The following is a 13,502-nucleotide window of genomic DNA, read 5'->3' as shown; positions in this document are numbered from 1 at the left end:
AAATCCATACTAGCTGACTCACATGAAGGATTAGGCCCCTTAATGAGATGAAAACAGGTAGTCAGCAACTTTGGGAGTATTCAGGACACCCTATAGTCATGTATGTGATTCTGCTACGTTCGTGGGTAACTCCTTCTGACAAAGTAAGCAGGGGTAGGTGTATGTGGATATGGATCTAGGCATACAGTTAACAATGGATACAATGTAATTTTAAAAAATGCTAATAGGACTGGAAAAGTGAAAATGGCAAGGCATCAGAAACCTAGTGGAAATATCCCCCTTCAAAATTTCTCTCTCAGAGCCAATCAGAGAAATTTCCCCCGTTCCTTTCTAGATTAGCCTGGTTCTTTGGAACAACGATTCTCAAAGAGTATTCAACATGTAAGACATGAGACCAACAGCATGGACCCATCAGCTGTTCCAAAAGGATCATGCTAACAAAGGTAATAAAAGGTCCATCCATTGGGACAATAATTCACCCATTTCGTCTTGTCGGTCATGGCACACTTTTGAAAAATAACCACCAGATATTTGATAAATTAAAGGAATTAGAAGACGTCAGGTCCAGCACTTTCTGGAAACTGGACCGAATCTATCCAAATACCTTCTGTAATAAGGAGACGAGACTTTGTACCCTTTACATGTTTTCTTCATCACAAACATTACAGAGAAGGAGTTGAAAAAAGAGAAAAAAATACTTTGTGAATAGTCATAAAAGACGGTGACCTCACATTCTCCGAGGCCAATTCTGCCACTCTGATGATTTGACAGGTATGACTTAGGCCATCACAAAGAGACTGTCAATTTTTCTGTCTGCACATATTAAAGCCTTGGTAATGGAAAACAATTTAGTAAAGTCTGTGTCCAGCTTTTGTTTATTTTCCCCAAATTACCCCTTTATTGAGGAAGGCTGCAGAAACATCCACTTCCACATGAAAGAGGCCAAGTTCTCCCTGTTGTGAGAAATATCCTGTGAATGCCTTAAAGCTTGTGCAAGTCCAAAAGACCATCTCTAGCTTTCCACCATCACAATCTCTTTCCTTTAGCTTGGACAAACCATTAGTAAATAATTCATTCTCAATAATTGAACACACCCTTGCTGAATGTCCATCTTATTAAATATCTTTTATGTTTGTGTCAATAACTGCCTCCTTATTGGAGAAAATCTATGCTTATAAGACAGCCTAATGGGCAGAGAACATGGCTTCATTTGATTTTCATGGAGGATGGCCCATCATCTTGTTTCTTGATCACATCTCAGGTTATTTTCTCAAGAATGTCTTTCTGTCTATTACACAAGGGAAATTACCCTTATTCAACACTGAGATTCCCTAGTAAGAGCCAGAATATCTTCTTATGTTGTAGTGACATGGGTTGGCTGGGGGGGGGGGGGGTGGTGGATAGGAGATGGTGGCAAATCTGGTCATAGAGTTTTAAAAGTATATGAAGAATTCTACCCAAATGAATGCACTGGAAATTATACCAGGAGGCTGAGCTCTTTGAACCTGTCTTGATTCAGGGCTTGTTTTCTGGGTGTTTCTCCCTTTTCTGATGCAAAAACTAATCCCAAACCATTAATTCCACCACAGCAAAGAAATTCAAAAGGAATTAAAGCTCATATAGATCTGTCAGGCCTGGTAGTGGCTAGGATTCCTCCAGAGGAGATTTGTTTATTTGCTGATCTTATTATAGAGCTCAGAGAGCAGAATTTTAGTGTTAGCAAGGACTTTTTCCTCCCTTGGAAATGAATTAACAATGGTATTACCAAAGAATGTTTATGAACACAATCCTAAAAGTAGACCAAACAAAACACATTTTATTTCTGCTTACTAAGAATGTATTACCTATTCTAACAGGGTCAGGCTGGCACAATTTTATTTTAATAAATACTTTTGTTATTATTCTTAAATGTTCATCACGTCAGAAGATAACACAGAATTGCAGTATCTCTGTCCTCAGACTGCTGAGCATCTTAGATTAAGCTAACTGCAACAATACACTGGGTTACATAATGGGAGCACCTGGAGCCCTAACTAGGTTCTCAAGGACATTAGAACATGGTCTTTGTGGAATCTAGAGTGGCAGAGCCAGGGCTCCTATTGCCATGAAATTTGGTCTGACTCTTGAAAAAGGGATGAGTTTGGACAGAGATCAGGGAGACAAAACTAAAATCCCATGAATGGAGTTAAGTTGAAACCCACCTACGTGCTGGGGGTTCGTGTCACTGAAGTAGCTACTCACTCTGGACTAAAGAGTGGGGGGCTCTGGATGGTCTCACCCTTTACTGTTGTTGCTCACCCCACCCTCACTCTGGTCTCACAGCAGAACTGCCAAGAAACTCAACATATTGGTGCCTCTTAGAATGAGGTTGGAAAACCACTGCCAATGCTCTCATTTTAAAAAATGTGGAAAAACGGAGGCCCAAAGACAAGAAATGCCCAAGGTCACTGGGCTGGTTAATGGCCGGGCAGGGTTTAGAATCCAGTCATCCTAATTCTAACCCACTGTGCCTTCTCCCAATCCACACGGGCCTTTACTGCTCAGGCTGACAATTAGGCATTGTAAAATGATACGATGTGTGTCTGATAAAGAACCGTCGTTGGGAAGATCTTCATTGTCTTATTCACCTTCCACACTGTGTCAAATATTGATGTTTATTAAATGATGGAAGAACTGGCGTCAGGAAATGTATGCTATAGCAACTCTTTGAATGAGGGCCAGAAAGAGAATAAAAAGCTTAGGGTGACCTACTGCACATCTACATTGCTTCCCCAATTAACTCCAACAGACTTTGTCTGGGATGAAATGATTTAGTCTCAACGCAAGGTCAGTCCCACATATCCAGAATAAAGATTGCCGAATATGCTTATTTGAGCTGAATTACATTTGGTAGTTTAATAATATGAATTTACTGCCTTTTCAAGAGGGACTCTAGCACTGGGGAGAACTTTAAAATGTATCACACTTAAAACATAAAATTAAATTCAATTAACTTTTATTGGGAGGCTAATACACTAGCACCCTAGAGGGAGAAGCGGAGCTCTCAGCTTTCCCATGATTTTCAAACCATGTCCCTGGAATCCAGGCCAAAGATACTGGCCTGGTTTGCCCGCTCATAAAGAGCTTCATGGGTGAGTTTAACATCTGTACTCAATGGACAGGACCATGACCATAAGTCTCCAACTAAAAGACCCTCAGAGGCATAAAACCTGGAATAATAAACAGAAAATACTACCTAACTATCAAATACAAGACAAAAGCCAACACAGGGATGGAAGCATGAGAGAGTCCCAGAGACCATATGCTCTTCATTAAACTTCCCTATCTTTGTGCTATCAGGATAAAGATTCACCTATTTTTTTTATATTTGGCAAAATTAACCATTTACACTGACTTATTAGAGATTCTTAAGCCAAGGCTGTCCCTACTGCTCCCCTCAATGCAGATACATTTTGACTTTATAGACAATAAGATAATAATTATTCCCTCTGTGACTTCATAGAGAACAAGTTATGACATCAGCAGGTTGGGCTGTAGAAGAAACTGGGTTCTGAACAAACTGAACACCTATATGCTGGAGATAGCGTGATGTCATCTCATTTACCCATTTAATGCACATTTATAAGTACCTACCACATGTCAGGTACTGTGCTAAGAACTGGAGATTCACAAATGATCACTGCCCTTATGGCACAAAAAGAGGAGAATGGGAAGAATACAGAAATCAAAAAGTACACACCCCAACCAAATAAAAAACCCTAAATTCCTCCTTAAAGTCAGGGTTAAACTCTCTATAGAGCCGGTTGGATCTGTCCAAGTTTGTATTCACTTCCTGTTGCTGCTGTGACAAATTAGCACAAACTTAGCAGCTTAAACAACTTGAGTTTATTGTCTCATACTTCTGGAGGTCAGAAGACTGACATGAGTTCTACTACAGGGTAAAACTGTCAGCAAGGCAGTTTCCTTCTGGAGGCTCTGAGGAGACAATCCAGTTCTTTGCCTGTTTTAGCTTCTCATGGCTACCTTGTCTACAAGCTGTCTTCCTTGTCCTGTGTCTGTTTCCTCCATCTTCAAAGTGCTTCACTCCAATCTCTGCTTCCTTCATCACACCACTTCCTCCCCTGACTCAGACACTTCTCGATTCCCCTCCCTCATAAGGACCACTGTGGTTATATCAGACCCACCCAGATAATCCAGAGTTCTCTCCCTATCACGAGATCCATAACTTAATCACATCTGCAAAGTCCCTTTTGCTAAGTAAGGTAAAATTCACCAGTTCTGGGGATTAGGACATTGACCATTATTCAGCCTAGCACAAAGACCATATGTAATACCCCAAACTGTAGGTACTTGGAAGGGAAAAGAAATGACCTGAGCTCTTAGGAACATGACCAGCAGGCATAGCAGAGGTATTTTCTTCTAAATAATATTCATATTCCATACCAGAAAGCAGTAAAACCCAGTGGTTAAGAATGTGGCCTTTGGGGTAAAATACACCAAGGTCTCAGAACACCTCAACTCAACACCTGGATGAATATGGTCAAATTAAGCTCTGTCAACCTCACTTTCCTCATTCCCAAAATGGAGAGCTCAATAGTATTCACTTTCCAGGTCTATTATGAGGATTGGTAAGATGATACATATAGAGCACTTATTGTGGCATGCACTAAGCATTCCATGAAAGTTATTATGATGTTATTAACTTACTAAATCACTGTCTAACCATCCTGGATTTGAACCTATGGCTGGGTATTTTGGAGGACTCCATCAGTGCAGAGAAGCAAAACTCCCAGAATGCTTTCCCTACTGGGAATCTGATTTTTCGTTCTAGGCTTTGTTTTATAGATCTTCTCTGCTTCCCAGCTGGAAGTACTCTCTCCCCCGCCCCTCTGACCTCCAATAGTAGGTCTACCACCCATTTAAGAATATCATGGTACATCCTGCCACTTCTAGTTTGTTATTTTTTTTTAATTTATTTTTTATGTTTTGGTAAGCACCATGCTTACCAAACTGCTTGAGGGCAGAGATTTGAAGTTTGGGGACTGCTCTACTGGTACTTAACATAGAGATGTATCCACAGTAGATAATCAATAAAATGGTTAAATAAACTGATTACAGAGTTTATTCCTCACACATTTGCAGGGGAAATACAATTCCACCTTTCACATTAAAGGGGAGCCAGCTGTCCACCCCTGAGGTATTCTGCAACCTTGAAGTCAAGCTTCCTAAACCAATTTAATCCTCATGCCCCTTCCGCTTTATGTACTCAGAGCTGCCCTATATCCCAAGATGAGGGACACCCCTCTTACTCCGGCTATACACCAAGAAGTTCAAGTATCAGCTGCATGCGGAGGGAAAACAGGAAACAGACTTCTCTTTGGGCAAATAATTGAACAAAGAGCACACACCAGTCAAAGCCAGTTTAAACCAGTCTGTGCTGCTCCAAAATCCTCCCAGCCTCTCTCCTAAGCTGGCACAAAGACAAGAAGAACATCATGGACTCCAATCTTTGGCCTTCTAACCAGGAAAGGACTTGTGAAGGTGAATGGTTTGCAGACGAAGGGGATATAAAAGAGACAAAACCAGGATAAAAATTAAATAAAAAGTAGCTGTCTTAAACTGTAATTGCAGTCCTCTGCTGAGCACGCTTGCAGATATATAAATGTGATTTACCATCAGCTTGCAACTACAAATCAGGTCTTGAGAAACACTTGTGCTATGAAATTGTTTAATCTCATCAAGCTCTGCTTTCACAGCAAGCCATAAATCACAAAGTCTTTGTTATCATAGACCTCCACCAGCGCCTCTCTGGCAGGCTATGGATCGTGGGTATATATAATCTTGACTGCACAAACACTGGGGTCGGCGCAGGCTGAAATACTTTCATAATAGCCACTGTGCAGCTGGTGGAACACAAGCCTATGATGGATATCTCATTTCCTACAGTCGGCATCTATTTCGAGCAAATTATTACCACATAAATTTCTTGTCAACAGAAACGGCCAATTAATTAAGTTAAAAATTTACTTGTGATCACATCTACAAACCAAATAGAACTGCAAGGCAATTTTCCAGTTACTGAATATACTGCAGGTCAGTTTAATGAATAATTTTTAACTTTGTCATAAACTCAAAGACAGGCTAATATCTCCAGAAACCTGAATGGAGACCAGCTGCCGACAGATTTACACAAAATATATTTATGTGGAATTTGATTGCTGACATCTGGGGACAGAAATAAACTTTCTATAATTACAGAGGCATCTTTGCCATATATATGAATTTCTTTCACCAAAAAATGCAAATCTGTCCCCAGGAAGTGTATTTACATTTTCAGATAGGGCTGCAATGGGGTTGGATGGTTCTTGGAAAAACCAATGCATTAAATTCCTATGCTAGTGATGGGTTCTTTATCATGGGAGAAGACAAAAACAAGCAAAGACCTGTTTATCACTCTCCTGCAACTTCCACACCCAAAAAATCAGGATGCTTTCTCTCTTTCAGGATGTGGCCACTCAGTACATGTCCCATAGTGGAGGCAGCATTGGGAGGATTTAACACTCTGTCAGGTGGGGCAGATTGACACAGCTTCCTCTTAGGGTTTTATGCATATAAAACAGATTTACATGGAAATAAGTCCAGCAGAGGGCCCTTCAGAATTCCTGTTCAAACCTTATCTCTGAGCAAAAGCAAATTCATGAGTATGGGTCATTCTCCAGGTGAGTATAAACGATATGGATTTGGGACCACATGATATATGACTGCTAACAGTGATTTACTCAACCAGTCACCCATTGTATATAGCATTCTGACTTCCTTTAGGGCCATTATCTATCCTAAATGCAAAGGATATTCAAGGTCCTTCCAATTATAGCCCCAGTCTATCTCAGAATTTCACTGCTCCCTACTTTCAATCCACCATTGCCAAACAATCAAGCTAGACCATTTGATGTCTCACTTTTGTACTTTTGTAACTTCACTCCTACAAAGCATATTTAAGGTCTTTCCAAAATACCTCCATGTACCAATTACATCTAAGATGATCGCCATGGCTCTTCTTCAGCCTAGAAAAGACCTTTGCTCTCCAATAATACATTTCCACCTAAAAAAACTCAACAGCAAATCACTCTACCCTGGATTGAATGAGCTGTAGTGAGTTCACAGTCTCTGAAGTGTTCAAGAAAACATCAGACAACCACTTGGTGGGGATGTTGTAATGAGGATCCCATGAGTGTGTGGTGAGTTGGACTCAGCAACGGTCAAGGCTTCTCAGCCCTGGGAGACTTGATTCTATGATGGTTATTTGTGCCCTTGTCAATAAGCTTCCTGAAGGCAGGGCTCGTCTCACTAGTATTTATAGTTTCCTCAATACTTTAAAAAAGAAGGGAGGGGAGAGCAAAGCAGATTCTCTAAAAAAAAAAAAGTTATTATGGATGATTTCATGGTATTTTTCTCATACTTGCTACATTCAATTCTAGGTGCACCATTATTATCAATATGAAAAACAGTGTTTGTGTGCCTATTATGTTAAGGTGATTTATTTTAATTCTGAGAATTCCAGGAAGTAGAATACATTCTGTCCCAGATCAATTCTAATCAAGGAAAATAAGTCACCCAAGGAGCTCATAGTACGCCCTAAATAAACAGGGCTAAGTGAATGAATGACCAATGTACAAAACACAAAATAAGATAGAAAATAAATGTTAAATACATGGAATGGATTATTTCCAAAGTCAGAGTGGACACTGCAGGAAGTTTTGAAAGTTTCATAATTCGAAGTATATACAGAGGTAATCCCATATGATCCTCTATTCCACCACTGTAAAAACCAAATCCTCCACTATCAAGGGTGAAATGACTCACCAAAGCTCACCAAACTAGCAGGTGACCACAAAGCATTAATACCCAGCTGTCCTAAATACCTACCCATCATTCTCTTCAGCACAACCCAGGCCCATCATCCATTGTACCCCATAATCACTTTTATTTTTTATTTTTCTTAGTTAATTCCATCTGCCTTGAATCAAATTATAGCATCCCACGGCTAACTCAGGCCTTTGCTCCTTGTGTCTCTAGATTCTCTGACAAGAGAATATTTTTCAAAAATATCCCCCTTGACAATGATCTTAACTATGGGGACATTGCCTAAACATCTAATATTACCAATAATCTACTCTGGATCTGCCATACATGAAAGTATCTCTCTGCCACATACACATCCCCAAATAAGGGTTAAATGCACAAGTTGGCCAGTTTCAAATCTTAGCTCAACCATTTACTAGTTATATGGCCTTGGGCTGGTTACTTAACCTCCCAGTACCTGGGGTTCCCTGTCTATGAGTCTAAAGTAGTACCAATTTCATAGTGTTGTTATGAGTATTAAATCAAATAACATATGTAACACTTTAAAACAGTGTCCAAAACAAGTACTTACTGATTTTTTTAATCCTTAGCCTTTATCAACTTTTGGCCTAATAAGTCTCATATTCTTACTTAAAGCTATATGAGCTTTATATCTTTTCAAGTGTCCTGCATTTACCTTGCAGAATCTTCACGGAAGTTTCATTATTTTTTTTAACATTTATTTGTTTTTGAGAGACAGAGACAGAGCATGAGTTGGGGAGGGGCAGAGAGAGAGGGAGACATAGAATCCAAAGCAGACTCCAGGCTCTGAACTGACAGCACAGAGCTCAACATGGGGCTCAAACTCACGAACCATGAGATCATGACCTGAGCCGAACTCAGGGACTTATCCAACTGAGCCACCCAGGTGTCCCTCATTATTACGAATACAATAAAACAACGATGAGAAGGAGGAGGCCGATGATGGTAGCAGATAACATTCTTTGCCTATATGCTGTTCCAGGCCCTGCTGTAAACACTTTACATTCATTATCAATAGACCTAGGAGGCAAATATTCTTATTATCTCCAAATTACAGATGTGACCTATAAATGTTAAGTAACTTATCCAAGGTCATCCATCTATAATTGGTCAAACTCCAGGTTCATGCTCTTGCAATTTACTGTTACTATATTTGGTCAGCAACTCCTTACCACTATATTTCTCCCATTTATAATACTACTGATATTGCTCCTGCCCTCCTTCATCCTCCATTTTTTCCAGAACAGTTTTAATCATTATTTATATCCTCAAGGACCTTACAGTGAAAGCAAGGAAACATGCATACAAAAAATCACATTCAAATAAAATATCCAAACTTGATCAAACCTATCCACTTCCATCATACCTACTTCTCTCCACTTGGCCATAATAGTTTTTAAGAGCATATATAACCATAGTACCAAATCACTACTTAAATAGTTTAGAAAAAGTAAAAGAATATTCTAGGGAAATTCAATCAGCTTGTGAGTTCAAACTGGTTTTAAACTCACTGGTTTTTAGGAGAAGGGGGCAGGCCAGGGGAGGCTCCATGGTAGAGCTTTTATGAAATTAGAGTCCGGATTTCTGTAAAAGATAGTATTTTAGTACAGAAACAGTGGGGAAAAAAAAACCTCAGGGAATTACCTATATGATGTCTGAGTGCTATTAACAAAGGCAGGTAATAGGCTATGGTGAGTCACCGCTGACTGTCGGATTATCTTGTTGAGGATCACTGCTGCCAGAGTGTCAAGGTCAGGATAAGACAGTGGAACAAAGCAGCAGTGAAGAAAGCTCAGCCCCCAAGCCGACCTGCTGATCATTAGTGGTACAGGGGACATGATGATTATATCATGGTCTTCCATGTGTAGCACACTTCATAGTTTATAAAGCACTTTCACAGTCATTATCTCATTGTGTTTTTAAAGAATTTCCTGTGGAAGATTTAGTAATGAACCAAACTCGCAGAGGAAAACGTCACTTATAGGAACACATTTCCACAGTTTAAGAAAAGATTCCTATTTTGAGTTGAGTAACCCACATGAGAACAGATAAACACAGGAGATGATGATTTATTAATTAAATATGCATCTCAGATACCATCCTGGGGAAACAAATTAATACACAGGTCTCTACATTCAAAGAGCCTTAGGCTAGATGAGGGAAGAATGCACATGCCTTGTAAAGATCACAATTACTACTACGCAAAGTGCCAATGAGAGGTACAGTAATTGTTGCTGAATTCCAGATGAGTAGAAATGATTTCTAGGTGGAACAGTGAAGAAATGCATCATAGAAGATGGAGGATTTGAGCTGGGCCTCCAACAATCCTTAGAATTTGGAAAGTTGCAGGGCCAGGAATGGGAAGTGACGTTACATAGTTAGCATACAGATTAGCCTATGTATATTAATTTTCATACTTTAAAAGAATTCTTGAAACTGGAATTTAATGAAAGAGATAGAAGATGCTGGGGTTTTGCAGAGGCATACACAACTCCTTTCCAAACAATGCTATAAGTCACCACTAATTATACAGGGGAATCCACAAAATCTGAGAAATTCTTATTAATGCTTTCAAAGAGAAGCAAACTTCATACAGATATTCTTATATCTGCCTTCTAGGTAATGAATTAAACAACTACTGGGAAAAACAGGTGAAACACAGAAGACTAACAAGTGAGTAGACTCTCAGGGGTGTGACGACTGAAAGATGGCACGCTGAGCTAGAGAAGTGATCAAGTGATCCAAACTCCAAAACTAAATTCTGATGGAATACATTTCACAAAATGTCATGTCAGAAAACCAAGGCTGAGTTCTGACACAGACTGCATTGCCCCTCAGTCGACCTACCCTCTTCCCAAGCCATTTCTCAAGCGATAAAACATGGAATACTTCTCCAAATGAGAGGGTAAAAGACACTAGTTTTGTATAAGATGGAAAGACAGTTAAGAAGCCACCCACTGTATGTTCTCAGGGCCACTCAAACATTATCAAAGGGAAAAGAAATAGCATGGCAAACATGCAGTCCTGCTAGAAAATAACAACAAAACCAGGAAAGGGAAGGAGGAAGCACACCATGCAAAAGACAAAGAACCAAACATCTCAAGGACTAGGAAAAATATCATCATAGCCTTATGCTATAAAACATACTAATGAGAACAAAACTTCAATAAAAGAGGGGCTCACATGAATGCAATTTAACTGAATGACTGTTCTGCCTACTACATACACCCTACCTCTTCCTCTCCCACTGATTACAGCTAAAAACTCTGAACAAAATACCTGATGATTCTGAGAAGTAAACAAAAGCAGGTATACTGTCAGAAGCTACCTACCAACAAGTGAGTTTCCAGGTTTATTTCTCTTTTCTCCTTGGGACTTTTCCCAGCTGTAGGCCCCAATAACAGAGCTGTGTGATAGAGCAGCAATATGGGAAGCTAAAACTTGTTCTATTTCTAGCCCAATTTTTTTTAGCTGAAGAAGTGAGAAAGAGTTCCTTGAGGAATGGAAGGCATAAAGGGAATTCCATGGTGCAGAGAGTAGAGAGGGGAATATTCTAATTCTGTATACAAAACCATACAACTTTCTGGTACATCTCTGAGCTCTGCATGTGAAGGACATATCCAAAGCACTTTAGTAAGGCTCTGAGAAGCTACCTAAGACCATACACCACCACCCATATTCCATACTAGCTCCTGGGTGGTCTCTGCACAAAATAGATCAAAAGAGGATGGCAAAGGCTTTGGCAAATGAATTGAGACTGGAACCCACACAAAGCAAGGTTGAATCTGTGCTCTGAAAGTAATGACACCGATTCCCTGCCAGAACAAAGAAAAATCAACATTGTTTTGAGGGTTATAACACAAGTCCAATATCAAAGAAACATAATGTTCAAAATGTCCATGATACAGTCCAAAAATTACTCAATATACAAAGAAGTAGGAAAATGTGACCAATATGCAAGGGAAAAGACAATCAGTAAATATCAACTCAAGATGAACTAGTTGCTGGAAATATCAAATGAAGACTTCAAAGCAGGTATTATAAACGTGCTTCATGGGGTAAAGTTAAACATAATGAAATTAATGGAAAGTAGTCCTCAAGAAAGAAACCAAAAATATTAAAAATTTGGAAATTTTAGAACTGAAAAATGCAATATGTGAAATAAAACACTCACTGGCTGGTATTAGCAGCAGAATGGAGATAATGGAGGAAAGATCCAGTGAACTTGAAAATAAACAAAAATAAATTATCCAACCTGAAAACAGAAAAAAAATTGGAAAAAAAAAACCAGAATCTCAAGAACCTATGGGAATCTCAAGAAAGGTCTAACATACATGTCATTATAACACCATAAATACAGGGAGAAGAGATTGGGCAGAAAACAGATTTGAAAAATAACATGCAACAACTTAGCAAATTTAGTGAAAACAAAATTTAACATATTCAAGAATCTCAGCCAACCCCTAACAGGATAAACTCAGAAACCATTTTTTTGAGTGGATTGAATGGATTCAAACAATTTTTTGAATGGATTGAAAAAGAAAGCCTAAGGAATCAAAACAATTCAGAACTAAAAAGCAATTTGGAAAGATGAAAGAACAGAAGGACCACACTAAAAATCAAATTACTTACAGAAAAACAAGACTGAGATAATAACAGTGAATGCACATGAAAAAAGACAAATTAAAGAAAATTAAGATGATATTTGTATTCTTACAAAAAAGGAAACAGAAAGCATATTCAAATATATGCTACAAAAAAGTCTCCAAAATGTAGGGGGAAAAAGTCTGTACACCAAGAGAGCTTACCAGTTTTCAAGAAAATCATACATAAAATGATCAACAGTTACATGAATCTTCATGAGCTACTGAAACTCAAGGCAAAAACACTGTAGAGACATCTAGATTTAAGAATTGCCCACAAGGAAGAAAAGTCAGATTGACTACGTACTCAACCAGAATCACATTTAAGGTCAGGAGAATATGGAGAGATACTTATCAAATTATTTTTTAAGGCAATGTGTAGCCTAAAAATATTATACCCAACTCACATATCATTCAAATAAAACAGACACATGGAACTTAAAGAATCGAGAACTTGTATGCCTTTTATGAAAAATAAAATAACCTGAGAAGAAAATCCAGACAATTAGAGTTTAAATAACAATTTAGCAATGGAAAAGCCATGATGAAAAAAGTGGTAATGAGTCCTGAGTTCACTTAAATATAGAATCAGTACTAAACAAATATGGAAAGCATTGTTACATGGGTTAACACAATTGTCACTGACAATATAAAGATAACTAACAAAAATTGAGAGGTACAGGGAATGGTAGGAGTTGTAATCTTCATCCTTCAAAGGAGATAGTGGTCTTGTCTAAAATTGGCACATATGGTTAAAAAAATAGTAACTGTTCCAATTTCAAAACATGCATACTCTCTATTCCTACCAGTAGTGGAATTGCGAACCCTATTTTTATAAAAGTAGGAGTGTTTCACCTTTCCCTCTTTCTTCTGTACATGGCAAAGCTGCTCTCATAAGGATAAAATATGTTCATAAACAAAAGTACTATGGTGCTATGTTCTAACTAAACAACCTAACTGTCCAGAAAGAACAAA

At 38.7% G+C, this 13,502-nt stretch overlaps 1 protein-coding gene across 8 annotated transcripts in view; it reads right to left on the bottom strand.

The window, feature by feature from the left end:
• The window catches only part of LRMDA (leucine rich melanocyte differentiation associated), a 1,031,966-nt gene that overhangs the window by 232,366 nt on the left and 786,098 nt on the right, over nt 1-13,502 (bottom strand). The window lies entirely within an intron of this gene.

This window comes from Acinonyx jubatus, chromosome D2 (assembly GCF_027475565.1).
Source record: "Acinonyx jubatus isolate Ajub_Pintada_27869175 chromosome D2, VMU_Ajub_asm_v1.0, whole genome shotgun sequence".
NCBI classification, from domain to species: Eukaryota; Metazoa; Chordata; class Mammalia; order Carnivora; family Felidae; genus Acinonyx; species Acinonyx jubatus.
The sequence above is the reverse complement of the archived record's forward strand: the minus strand, read 5'-3'. Positions and strand labels throughout refer to the sequence as shown.